Source organism: Gymnogyps californianus, chromosome 1 (genome assembly GCF_018139145.2).
Source record: "Gymnogyps californianus isolate 813 chromosome 1, ASM1813914v2, whole genome shotgun sequence".
In the NCBI taxonomy this organism is placed as follows: domain Eukaryota; kingdom Metazoa; phylum Chordata; class Aves; order Accipitriformes; family Cathartidae; genus Gymnogyps; species Gymnogyps californianus.
This window is the reverse complement of record NC_059471.1, coordinates 119807062-119819004: the sequence shown is the minus strand read 5'-3', so window position 1 is coordinate 119819004 and position 11943 is coordinate 119807062. Positions and strand designations below refer to the sequence as shown.

The 11943-nt window shown below is 43.4% G+C and overlaps 1 long non-coding RNA gene across 1 annotated transcript in view; it reads left to right on the top strand.

Annotated features, from left to right (window-relative positions):
* The first annotated feature begins 5692 nt into the window (after positions 1-5692).
* Positions 5693-11943, top strand: part of LOC127029314 (uncharacterized) — a 119100-nt gene continuing 112849 nt past the window's right edge. The window contains exon 1 of the long non-coding RNA XR_007768177.1: positions 5693-5751. This is a non-coding gene — a long non-coding RNA (uncharacterized LOC127029314). The remainder of the gene's footprint in view (positions 5752-11943) is intronic.

Genomic DNA, 11943 nt, shown 5'->3' with positions numbered 1-11943 from the left:
AAATTTCCAGGAGTCCAGGCTCAAGCCAGATGTGTAGCTAGAGTTTATATGACTTCTTTTGCTCCCTCAAATCCCTGACTTTCCGCTCTGAGGCAGTCCTTGTAGCAGAGAAACTGAGGTGGGGACATCAGTAAACTTATTAGCTGCTTATCACGTTGCTTTGGGGATAAATATTTTTAGAATTTTCATAGAATATTGGAATTTCCATGAATCAGCATTTTCGAATGAGAAGGTGTTTTCTCAAGGGCATTGCAAACAATCCTGCTGAAAACCATGCACCTGCAAGGTGGTGGGACAGGAATACACAGAGGACACAAGCTATCTTAGATCTATCCAGTACCATATGCTATGTTTAATCTTCAAGTGTACCCATGTGAACATCTATGCCCTGCACTGTGGGTGCTGGGAAATTGAAGAAAATGAGTAGATACATACTAGATTCATGCTGAGTTCCACCATTTTCTTCTTGACTCATGGACTCATTTTTGGAGCTAAACAGCTCATTCATCTAAAACAGATTTTGGATATGTTTCTGAAGACAGCTAATCTTAGGGTCTTTGGCAGGATGAGGCCTCACCAAATCTGTCTGCCAATGCCCCACACTGTTCTGCAGGTATCAAAGCCAGCTGAGTGCTCCCACACACCTGCACACCACCTGTACCCTCTGTTTCATGGTATGAAATCACCTTCCTGATGGACTTCAGCACAGCCCTCCCCTTCTCTCTCTCACTCTGAACGAAAAAAAAAAAGTAACCACATACATAAAATAGTGATTTTGCCATTGGACCACCAAACAGGCCCCAGAGCAAGGCAATGTGCAGCCAGCACCACCAGAGCCAAGCAGTCCCAGGGCTCAATGCGTTCAGCATCGCAGGTGCAGCCAGTGGAGGACCGACATTTTTAAAGAAGTCATTAGCAGGTCAGCTAACAAACACAACAAAACCGATCAGTGTTTTTAGCTGTGCATCATAGGGAGGCACAGCCAGAAAGCTGAGAATTTTGTTCTCTCCTGGCTACAGTGTACAGCAAAAGATTGGTCTTGTTAAACTTTCTTGCTGGACAGAACGGCATGAAGAGGTTTGTGTCGCCTGTGCAAACTTCAATGTCATGCTCCGACCCTTTTCTTTTTCTCCGTACAAGCAATTGCATTAGCTACAAGAAGTATAAAACCTATCCAGAGGCAAAACATTTCCCATATAGCCTTGAGCTCCTTTGCTCTTCAGGATTTTGCTGACAAAGAAGACACGACTCCTTTACAGCATGGTGGCTCTGGGGTAGAAAGTGGCCTCTGAAACAGACAGGCAGGCGGAAACCCACCAGAAACACTGCTGCATCGTCTGTAGCATGCTCAGATTGCAGATGTGCCTCTGAAGGTGTTGTGAAATCCCTATTTTGGATCTCTGCTGTCTTGAACTCCAATTCTACATTAGCTGCAGTTTCTCAGTGAAAACCAGCATCCTGTTTCTTGTCTGCAAGGAGCTGGTGCACTACACTGCCTCTCAGGACACTGCACAGCGACAGGGATGGTGAAAGCATGAGCTTCTCTTTATTAACTGAGTGATACCACATGTAGATTCACTGGATGTTTACAAAACTGCGTGGGTGGGTTGATCAAATGCACGGGGCCTTCCCTTTGGTTTAATTCCTGTTAACTGATGAGAGTGAAAAAAACCCCAACAAATCAAATCAAAACTAACTGGGCTGCAGCCAAACAAAAACAAAAATGAAAGATGATCAAATTGTATTGTGCTTGTATCTTGGTTTTTGAGGCTTAAGTAGAAAGATACTTGTCCCCTTTCTCACCATTCCAAGCCTGGAAGGAGCGCTGCCTTCCAGCCTGGCACAGCTGGAGCCCTGCATCCCCTCGAGATACCTAATGACTTGCAGATTTATTCCAAGGCGGTTAAGGGATTTACCTCCTTCCAGAAAATGCTTAGGAAATGATCATCTGATACAGAACGAGTGGCTTCATGTACTGACATGTGAAAGAAAAATATGTTATGTGCCCAGGGGCCCAAAACACATCTCCCCGTCATCTAGATGGATATTCCCTGGTGCATGAAGTGCTTGGGAGTCCCTTGTTATGGACTTTGTGGTCATCAGGGAGCAACGCTGGAGACCTAAGCAACCAGAAATTTACCCTATTGTCATGGGAACCTCTGTTTCTGTTGTTATGAGCTTAACATTTGACCTGTGCAGCTTCAACCTTTTCCTTTTAGCATCCACATACCTTTAGGGGGAACTGTGTAGCTGAGCTTTTAAATGGTATCAGTAGCCACTACCTACACCTGCATCCATCTGCAGTGAATAATAAAGAGAGCTTGCATTTAGATGTAAAAGTGTATATTTTCCCATGCTGTAACTTGATTGTCTTCCACAGAATTACACAGGGGACAGATTTGGATAAAAGTAAATCCAGTCCAAACTTTCACTCAGGGAAAAACTTATATTGGGATTAATAGGTTACTCTGGCTTTCTATCCTGCAGAATCAATTAAAAACAGTTATAAAGGAAAAAAAAGGCACCCCTGGGGTTAATGGGCCCATTTTTTTACGGCCTTTTATCATGTATAGTCCTCAGCACCTGTTTAAAATACTATGTAATCTGAAGGCAGCTTCTTTGCATGGGTGTAAATGGAGGTTCCCCTGTCACAGCTGTGCATACTTAAAGCAATGTGGGGCACGTGTGTCTGGCTCTCACTGATGCCTAAGCACACCATGACTTTCTGAGGGCTGCTCTCTGGTGGCTGGCTGACAAAAGGTAAAATAACCCCTGATATTGCCCTTGTTGGCGCTCTCAAATGTGAGGTGAATCTAGAGCTGTCTTGTGGCAGATGTTATGGGCTAGTTTGTAGGCTATCACAGGTTAAAATCTGGCTTGAGAGGCTGTGATGTGGCAGCTGAGAGGAGGGTTTCCTGACATGACTGTTGTGCTGCAGGTGAGCTGGAAGCCCTTGAGATATGGGGGGGGGAACTCATCTTCATGGGGAGTCCCTGGGTGTGGGTGCCTGGCCCTGTAACCTTGGGATACTGCATGGGTTGGGAGCTCTGCTGTGCCTGCCCTTGCTTTTGGGTGATGCAGAGATTTCTTTGCAACTTGAGAAGTAAAAGCTGCTGGACTGAAATCAGGAGTGGTGGCAGCCCTCCTTTGTGCCCCTGCTCTTGCATGTCCCCACCTGCCTGGACAGGCAGCAGGCTTGCCTGTGGATCCCTGTGGTTCTGATCTGTCCTGCTCCCTGCTTGAGTTTAAAAAAAAAAAATAAAGTTATCATAGCTTATGTTTTAGTAGCATCTAGTGTTGGAGAGTGAAAGGCTTGTTGCTGTGTTTGGCATGCTTGCTCAAAGGAAACTGTGGACAGATGCATGTTAAATCTTGGGTTGACTGATCCTCATCATGTGGTTTAATGCCCAGTAAGTGCTATCGGTGCTAGGAATTGGGGCTTTGGTGGGGATTTAAAAAACACTGAGGATTCTCCCCATGTAGCCTTTCCTAGGCTCTGGTCAAGGCACTTGGAGACCCCTCCTGCTTCTAGCCTAGATCTTGTGCCATGCTATAGGAATGCTGATAAAATCATGTTCTGCATTTGTGGAGGTGACTCTGTGTTAGACTTAAATATGAAGCAGTGCAGAGAGCAGCCTCTCTTTTTTTGTTTTTCACCTTCTTTCTTTTGCTGAATGTGAGCTCCCTTTGCCCTTGTTACCCCTCTGTCCCTGGCTGCTTTATGGTCTCTGCTTTGCTGCTCTGCTCCCCCTGGCACTAATCCCCCAGTCACGTCCTGCTGCTGCCTTGGGAGGTGGTGGGTGGCCACATGTGGGTGCAGAGCCCTCAGTTGTGCCATGAGGGGGAGTAGTGGCTCTGGGAAATGGTCTCCCATGGGGGCACCGAGCTGGGGTCCCACTTGCCTTCCTCACAGCTACAGGAGGGTGGCCAAGAAATCAGTGCTTTCCTGTGTTTCTCTTTCCCTCCTGTGTCTCACTGACCCTCTCTTTCTCTCTCAATCCTTGTGGTATTTTGCTTCCTGAACTGTTGGGGGTAGGAGGATTTAAGTTTGTTTTCATTAGACTTGCTGTGCCTCTGTGAGCCCTGAACTAGATACGCCTTAGGATGGATGCTTGGCTCTTCTTAGTGTTAGCTAGACTCGATGGTTTCTGCTTTTACGAAATACATTATATTCCATAAGGTTTACAGGTATGAGGGCTATATCATTTTATGGTATGAGTCCTTTTAGAAAAGTGATAAAATTCCCTGTAACATATATTATTTGCATGGCAGAAGTAGAACTGCCTTCCCTTCCAGACTTCCTCTTGCTGCCCTTTCCCAGGCGGGTAGGTGCTGGGCTAACACACTATAAAGAAGTTTCCTAAATCAAAGATGTATATGATGGGAGGGAGGGAAAGAATTTTATGCGTAGGGACAGGTGAGAGATTAGAGGCATCTTAGGTACTATCCTCAGCATGGAGAGTGATGGTCTCAGCCTACTTTGCAGCTACCAGGCAGCTGCAAATCTTTTGTTGAATTAGAAGTTGTCTTCTGTGAGTTGATATAGGTTGATTAATTTTTTTTTTTTTTACTTGGAGTTGGGGGAAAGAGGTGAGTGTAGTGGAAAAGTAGTGATACACGTTGTTCCTTTAAAGCAACGCTTTGCCCAAATCCCTCCTGTAAGTAGGAATTGTTTTCTGTTTTATGCTGAATGCTGTGCATGTGTCAGAACTATGGATGCCAGACACAGCGATAAGTAAAAAGATCACACAGTTAATTATCTTGGCAAAAAGAAAGAGCAGTTTTGTGGCGCTAAAACACAGAAGGCATTCTTTGTGGAGGATGTTTGGGATAATAGCGTTGCTGGTCTGTTGCAGGCTTTTGGAGTATCACTTACCCTGTGCGCAGAAGGCACTAATGCTGCCTCTTGTCAGGACACTGAATTGAATTACATCCCGGGCTTGAAACTCAACCTCCCACCTTGACAAATTGTCTGTGAGCTGAACATGATTTGAACCACTCCAGTGCAGTTTTGCTCAGCGTCACCCCTTGGTACCCTATTAATAGAATGTGTTATCATCAGACAGCTTGGTGAAATGGTAAATATTACAGAGCACATGGCTGGATCGTCTCCTTGATGGTAAATAGATTGTGAATAATTGAATAATGCTACAATAGTGAAGAGGATCTGCCTAACATAAGGCATGAATTACGCTTTTTTTCTCTGCTCCAGCTCAAACATTTCAGACTCCTTTTTCTTGGCCATAATTGGACATAATCAGTAACACAGTCAGTGACTAAAGACTGTCTGGTATCAATTCCCATATCCAGGAACCACAACATCTAGATTTTGAAAGAGTTAATGCTCTCTATTAGCTGATTAGTTCAGTTAATTTGTTGTGTCCCATGGTGATTGTAAAGTAAATACGAAAGGGTACTCTGTTTCAAATATCTTCCTGCAGCTCTGTGTGTGTTGTGTATATATGATCCACGCATATGTGTATATCTACAAGTTTGCCTGGTAGTTGAAGGTGTTGAAAAACTGCAGTTTTCCCTGGCTTCAGAGGAAGCTGTTGGCTCAGGACCTCCTAAAGAAAAGATGTCCAACAATATTTAGTCTGGTCCAAAGGGAATAACTTGTTCCATGGAGCAATTCAGAAAGAGAAATGTGCATGACTTAAAGAACTTGTCTCAATTTTACTTCTAGATATAGCCTGTATGTCTACCTTGTTGGCTAACGGAAATGCTTTGGGCAGAACTCATCTTCTACAGGTATGTGACCTTGCTTGCAATTAAGTAATAAGGATAATACAAATCTTCCTTTCCCTCCTCCCCAAATAAAGCTTACCCATGAATGTGTTGCAGCTTGCTATCCCTAGATTTCAAAACACATAGCTGCTATTGTGGAGGCAAAGGTAGCTTCTTTAAAGTGTAGACCACTGATAGATAATTAGGTACATATTTTCTTGTGACTTAGTTCATTAGTTACAGGTTTCTGAAGTAGCTCTTTTCTTGTCTCCATCCATGAAAGACAGTGTATGTTACTGGGCAAATGCTTTTGCTACATTTGACTAATTGGAGATGCTGAAAACACTGGAGAGAGTTTATGCAGTTGCTTAACCCCATGGATGTGGAAGGTAGAAAGTTGTCCTGTTGACAAATGTCTTCCTTGGGTCAAATTTTATTTTAATGTGGAGTCAAACTGAGCTTTGTCTGAACTAGAGAGAGAGCCTATTGGGTATGTATTTGGTGTGTATGGAGAAGACAGTCTTTAACTGCTGAATGCCATCATGGCGATCCCCATGCCAGCACTTCTGCATCTTCAGTGCAAGCTGAAACCCTCTGGTGGGGGGGATGCTTGGATACCGGAGCTCCAGGACCATTTGCTTCCTCTTCTGTCCTGGTAGGCACCAGCAACTTCCATTGACTTCTGTATTAATCTTTATTCTTGCAAGCAGGCAGAGATGGCATTTTTCACTCTGTGACAGCTGCCGGGCGGCTCGTGACAATGGGCCGAAGCACGGGAGGCGCTCGCAGCTTGGTGGGGAACAGCAGCTTGTAACAGTACCATGATTAAAGTGTCAAGTTACTGCTCTTTTGTATTATATGTAGACTGTAAAAGATTAACGCAGGGTGATTTATCTTCCGTTAGATTCGCTTGACAGTGAATGAGACTGTAACCAATTTGCCTGGAGTAAGGGAGCTCAGAATAAACCCTGGAGGTTTAGGGAGTTCGCTCGCTGGGGGGATGGACAGATGGACAGCCGACCTCATCTGGACAGCCCCCTGTGTCTTCCATGTCCTGGGGAAGTCACTTCTGAAAATAGTAATGGAGCATTCTGTGGTCACTTTTAACTGTTGAGCCTTAGTGTTTTGAAGCTTCAAATAACCTTTTCCATAAGGTTGTCTCGGACCAGCAAGTCCTGTTGCCAGACCAGAGTGTAGTACTTCAGTTTGCCTACGCTTTCTGCAACTCCCAGGTTGCCTGCATTTTTTTCACTGAAAGTTTTCTGCATGAAAACTGCCTGTCAAGTTTATTTTGTTTTCTGTTTGTAGGTTTTTTGGTTTTTAGTCTAAAATTTGCCTTTAATTCTATGAGATGTGGAGTGTCATGAAATTTTGTTCCTTCTGGGCACTTGCAATAGCAGTCCCTAGCAGTACTAGGAAAACATCCTAAATGCTGATGGTGACCAGATAGTGAGCGCTGCTGTTTGCCTGCTGCGAGCACCACGTGCGTATTTTGTACTCCTGGTTGTTAAATGGGGATATATAAATGCAGCAGCCGAGTAGGGAAGCACCACTGATTGGCAACCAGCATTAGCCAAAGGTCAGTGCTAATTACTCTGCCTCGTTTGCATGAGAGGCTTTGAAAGATAGAGAAGAAAGTGTCTGTGGCATTTTCTGCCAACAAATTACTAGGCTGACAGGAGGATGTCACTGCTCATCAGTACTGATAGACTGCAAGTTGGTACTTGTGCAATTAAGCAGGATAGAAATATTGCCTCAGAGAGTTAACTTTCTGGGAGTAATTACCGTAGGTGTCAACATACGCTGATGAAAAGGAAGAGGATGTACTTACTATATATGTGAATCAAGGTTATGAATGATTAGACAGTTGTTTAAGATGATCACCTCTGTCTCTAGCCCATCCTTTCTTCCTCTTGTTTTCTCATGTTTTACTGCTGATTATGCCAGGGTGGGATAGAGGGGCACATCTATGCTGATTAGGCTCTGCTGATCAGAGTTTTGACTGTTTGTCATCTATATTGAACCTTGTGAGCTGTAGTGAAAGATTTAGGCTTTCTTTTTTAGCCTTGCCGTATAGACATACTCCCACAGTTCTGGTAAAGGTGTTGCAGAGCTGAAGTTGAAGCAACTGAAACGGTAACACAAGGGAGGTCTGGAGGAGCTAAAGGAAAAACTGACTTTTGGAAGAAATCTGAAGGCAGGAGGCCCCTAAGTAATAAGACCAGTGGCTTTGGATGTTTCAGGTTCTGCATGTCAAATTTCCACTACCAGAATTTCAGTGGGGGCTAGGAAACTGAGCTCTGGAAACTAAAACCCTTAGGAGTGTCTGATTACCTAAAGGTGGAGTCCATCAAGGCCAATTTATTTTTTTTGAGAATGTAAAACATGACTTCCAATGAAAGCTCTTGTTCAATAGCATTGGTAGGATGAGTTTTGGCTCCAGCAATTAAAATATTGCCAGAGATATGTCCTGGACCGTGCAGGTCTGGTCTATGTCCATGTCACCATTATGTACCTGTAACTTAGGATGAACACGGCTGAGCCTTTGCCATTGAAAACCTGGAGTTTCCTTTATTTGAATTGTGCAAATTCAGTTATTTAAATCTGCATGCTCTTTTTTTTTCTTCCCCTGAATAAATCAAAGTAGAAAATAGCAGTAGCTTCTTGAATTTGTCAGTTGAGCTGACAAATACATTTTTTTTCCATCTATGCCCCTACCTTTTCTCTGTTATTGTTATGTATTTAAACCAGGTGCACAGGGTTCCAAATAGCCTGCCTACCTACTTATTAAGTTACAGCTACTTAGGCAGAGCTGTGCAGAAGCCAAGTGTCCAAGTTCTGCTGTCACTGAATGACAGATGAGTGTGAGTTCTTTATGCTCCTTTGAATGTCACCACCTTTGTGTTTGTCCTGTGCACGGGACGTGCACATGAAGTCTAAAACACACACCAAAAACCCCCTCACTAAGCAAAGCAGTGGCTGTAGCCACACATAAATCAGAGCTTTGACTTACCCTTTGCATAACAGAAGAAGCACATGAAATGCTTGGAAATCGTACTCGGAGACAAAGAGCTGCATGTCGTCCTCTGAGACAGTACAATTTATCATACAGTAGGATCATGTGTGTGGCCAAAGGCAATGCTTAGTGGAGCAGGGCGATGAATAATTCTCCTTCTGTCCTACTGCGGCACCTGTACCCCCGTGTATTGGGGGTTACCCTGCCTTGTTTTCCTCCTAATTCTGGATGTGATGGGGCAGGTGTGGCGTCTCCTCCAGCCAGGGGTGCTTTGGTGTCCTGCCCTGGCAGCATGTGAGAAGGGCTTGCTGCACCTGAGCCCCTGCACGTTTCTTCTGGCATGGCAGCTACACTGTCCCCTCTCACCAAACCGAAGAGCCCAGCTCCCTTGTGGGGAGCGAAGGTGCACCACCTGCTTCTCGCAGGAGCAACTTTGTTTGAATCAGTTGACCCATCAATAAAATACCACATTGACTGCATCAGCATAATCTAATATAGGCTCAAGTTTTTGGGGTAACTCAAAATTGCTCTGCTATGAGCAAGTCTCAGTGCTGATTCAAATGATCTTTCAGTGTCTGAAGAAGCGTCCTACTGAAAGGAGTGAGACAAAAGTTGCTGACCCCTGCAAACCATGCTTTGCTTGGTTGCATAAACTTTGTTTAATATCTTATTTCTATCAGATACTACTCATTTAGAAATCGAACTTGCCCAACATTTAAGTAGTAGGACAATGTGATGAGCTGAATGGTTAATTCAAAGTCAAAAATCATCAGATGGCAGAGCGTAGAGGCTGAGAAATGGGAGTCTTGAGCATAAGCTTGGAGCTGGGTCAGAAGTAGGAGGGCACAGTTATCACGGGAGTAAATGAGATCTAGTAAAAATGGCAGAAAGAGAATAGGAGGCTGAGGACAAACCTTATGGGATTCAGTGGGCAGTAAGAGAAGCACTGAGGAAAAACAAATCTTGCAAAAAGTGCTAGGGCTAGAGAGTGCTGCCTTGATAGAGCTGAGGAACTTCTTTACACCCATAGTTTACATAGCGTTTTCAGCTTTGACTATGCTATAGCTTGTTAAAGACTTCCAAAATCCCTTGTTTACACTTTGATGTTTGGTCTTCTGATAAAAAGAAAGGAGAAAGGAACTTACAGCAAATGATAATTTCCAGATGGAAAACCTTTCACTAATTTCTAACTCAACTGCACAAGTCGTATGTGAGGTTTTATTTCAAGTGCCTTCATAAACTAAAAGGTGCTGCTGATGGCATGCTTATTTTCATATTTGATTAGTAAGCACACTAAAAACTTACTAAGAGCAAGACTCTGCCGGGGGGCCATTCCTTTCCACCTCATGCTATCGTTTGTCACTCAGTGCTGTTAGATTAAAAGCAGCATGGCTGCAGCTCAGCTATTATCTACAGCCACTTAAAGGCCAACAGTTTCAATTTTTAAACCTTTTACGTTTCTGTGGGTTTCAGTAACATATCTTCATCCATGGCTGCTCAGCCTTTTATTAACTCTGAATGAAGAAGAAATGGAAAACCGTCTTTACTGTGTGCCTAGAAGAGCTCCCAGCAAAAGGGAATGCTTTAGTGTGTTGGGTTTGGGTATGTTATTTGGGGTTTGTGGGTTGTTTGTGGGTTTTTTGTTTGTTTGTTTTTTTCTCTTTGGAGTAGAAGTGGGGCAGTAGCAGTGCATTGAGCACCCAGGAAACTGGTCACTGGTGGGAACATGATGGAAGCAGCCTGAAGTGTCTACTACAACTACTGGTATTATCATGAAATCACTTTCATTCCTTTGCCTCTGTAAATGTAGTGATACCTTTGATCAGCTGAATTAATAAAATTGGGGTGGTGGTGGGGACAAAAAAACTTCATTAAAGGGAGATCTTTACAAAGTTGATACCACAGTTTATCCCAGCTTTTCTTTTTTTCATGTTATGCAGTAAATCTCAGTTAATCCTATATAGTAATAGCTGATGGGGTCTATGGATGGGGGGGGTTTCTGCCCAAACCCTCGGTTGTCTGTATTTAACGGGGGCTGGAGAGGGGGCTGAAGGATGGCAAACCAGCTGGGTTACCTTTTCCTGTACTTTCATATGTCCTTAGACTATCATGGCTTCCACTGAACAACCCCACCAACCAACAGAATAATTCTTTATTGAGCAGAAACAATTGCTAAGAATGTGTTGATTTGGATTTGAACTGTCTCATGGCATGGACTATTCTAATGTGCTGCAATGAAACTTATGAAGAGTTCATTACACTGGCAGTTGAGTGGACATAATGAGGAAATATTGTATAGTTATATATTTGAGGATAGAAAACAATTTGCAGGCACATGCCTTAAAAGGTCTCAGATCCCTAGACAAGGAGATCTCCTAGAGTTTTACACTTACAAAGACTGGGAGACCTGGCAAGATAAACTTGTTGGGATCAAAACAACTTCCATAAATGATCAAGTCCTGAAATATTTTAATACTGACTGAGATAAAAATCAGCTAAGGGAAGAACAATTGATCTGGCCTTCAGGTAACTGCCCAGTGGTGAATAGCTTTTCTAGTAAGAGCAAATAAGCCTTCAAGGCAAGGGATACTGGTAACATTTTTGCTGTGAGCAATGCCCTTAATGCGTCGGGCAGGAATTGGGTAAAGTAGAAAGAGGATAAAATCTCAGAAATAGTTTTACAGAAACAGTTGTGCAGCACAATGTCCTGATATAAGACTTCTATTTTTTTTCCTGAGGTTTATTCTATAAGAGCAAGAAAGATGGTCTTGATCTAAAGAAAACCCCAAAACCTCATAATAAAGCAGTCATCTGGTGATGCGTGTGAATTACTTATCTTTATCTAAATAACACTAAAGGAGTACCTGAGAGATGCTACTACATTCAGCTTACGGAGCTTACAGGTTTGCTCTGTGAAGAAAAATCCTTTGCTTTTTCTAGTGCATCTTGCTCTTTTGAGAGATGATCCAGCTGATATAACAGGCATTTTAAATCTGGCCATTGGTTGATTGCAATGAGAATTGATCCTGGGAGGGAAATACCTGAGGACAGTAAAGGTAAGGTTTACCTTAGTTAAGGTTTAGATGTCCCCCTCCCAGGAGTATGTGGTTGAAGGAGCAGAGGAGGTACCTATCTGTTGCCTTGTCTGGAAACCCTCCTCCTCCACCCTACTCCACAGTTTTTGTTCTTACTGAAACGTT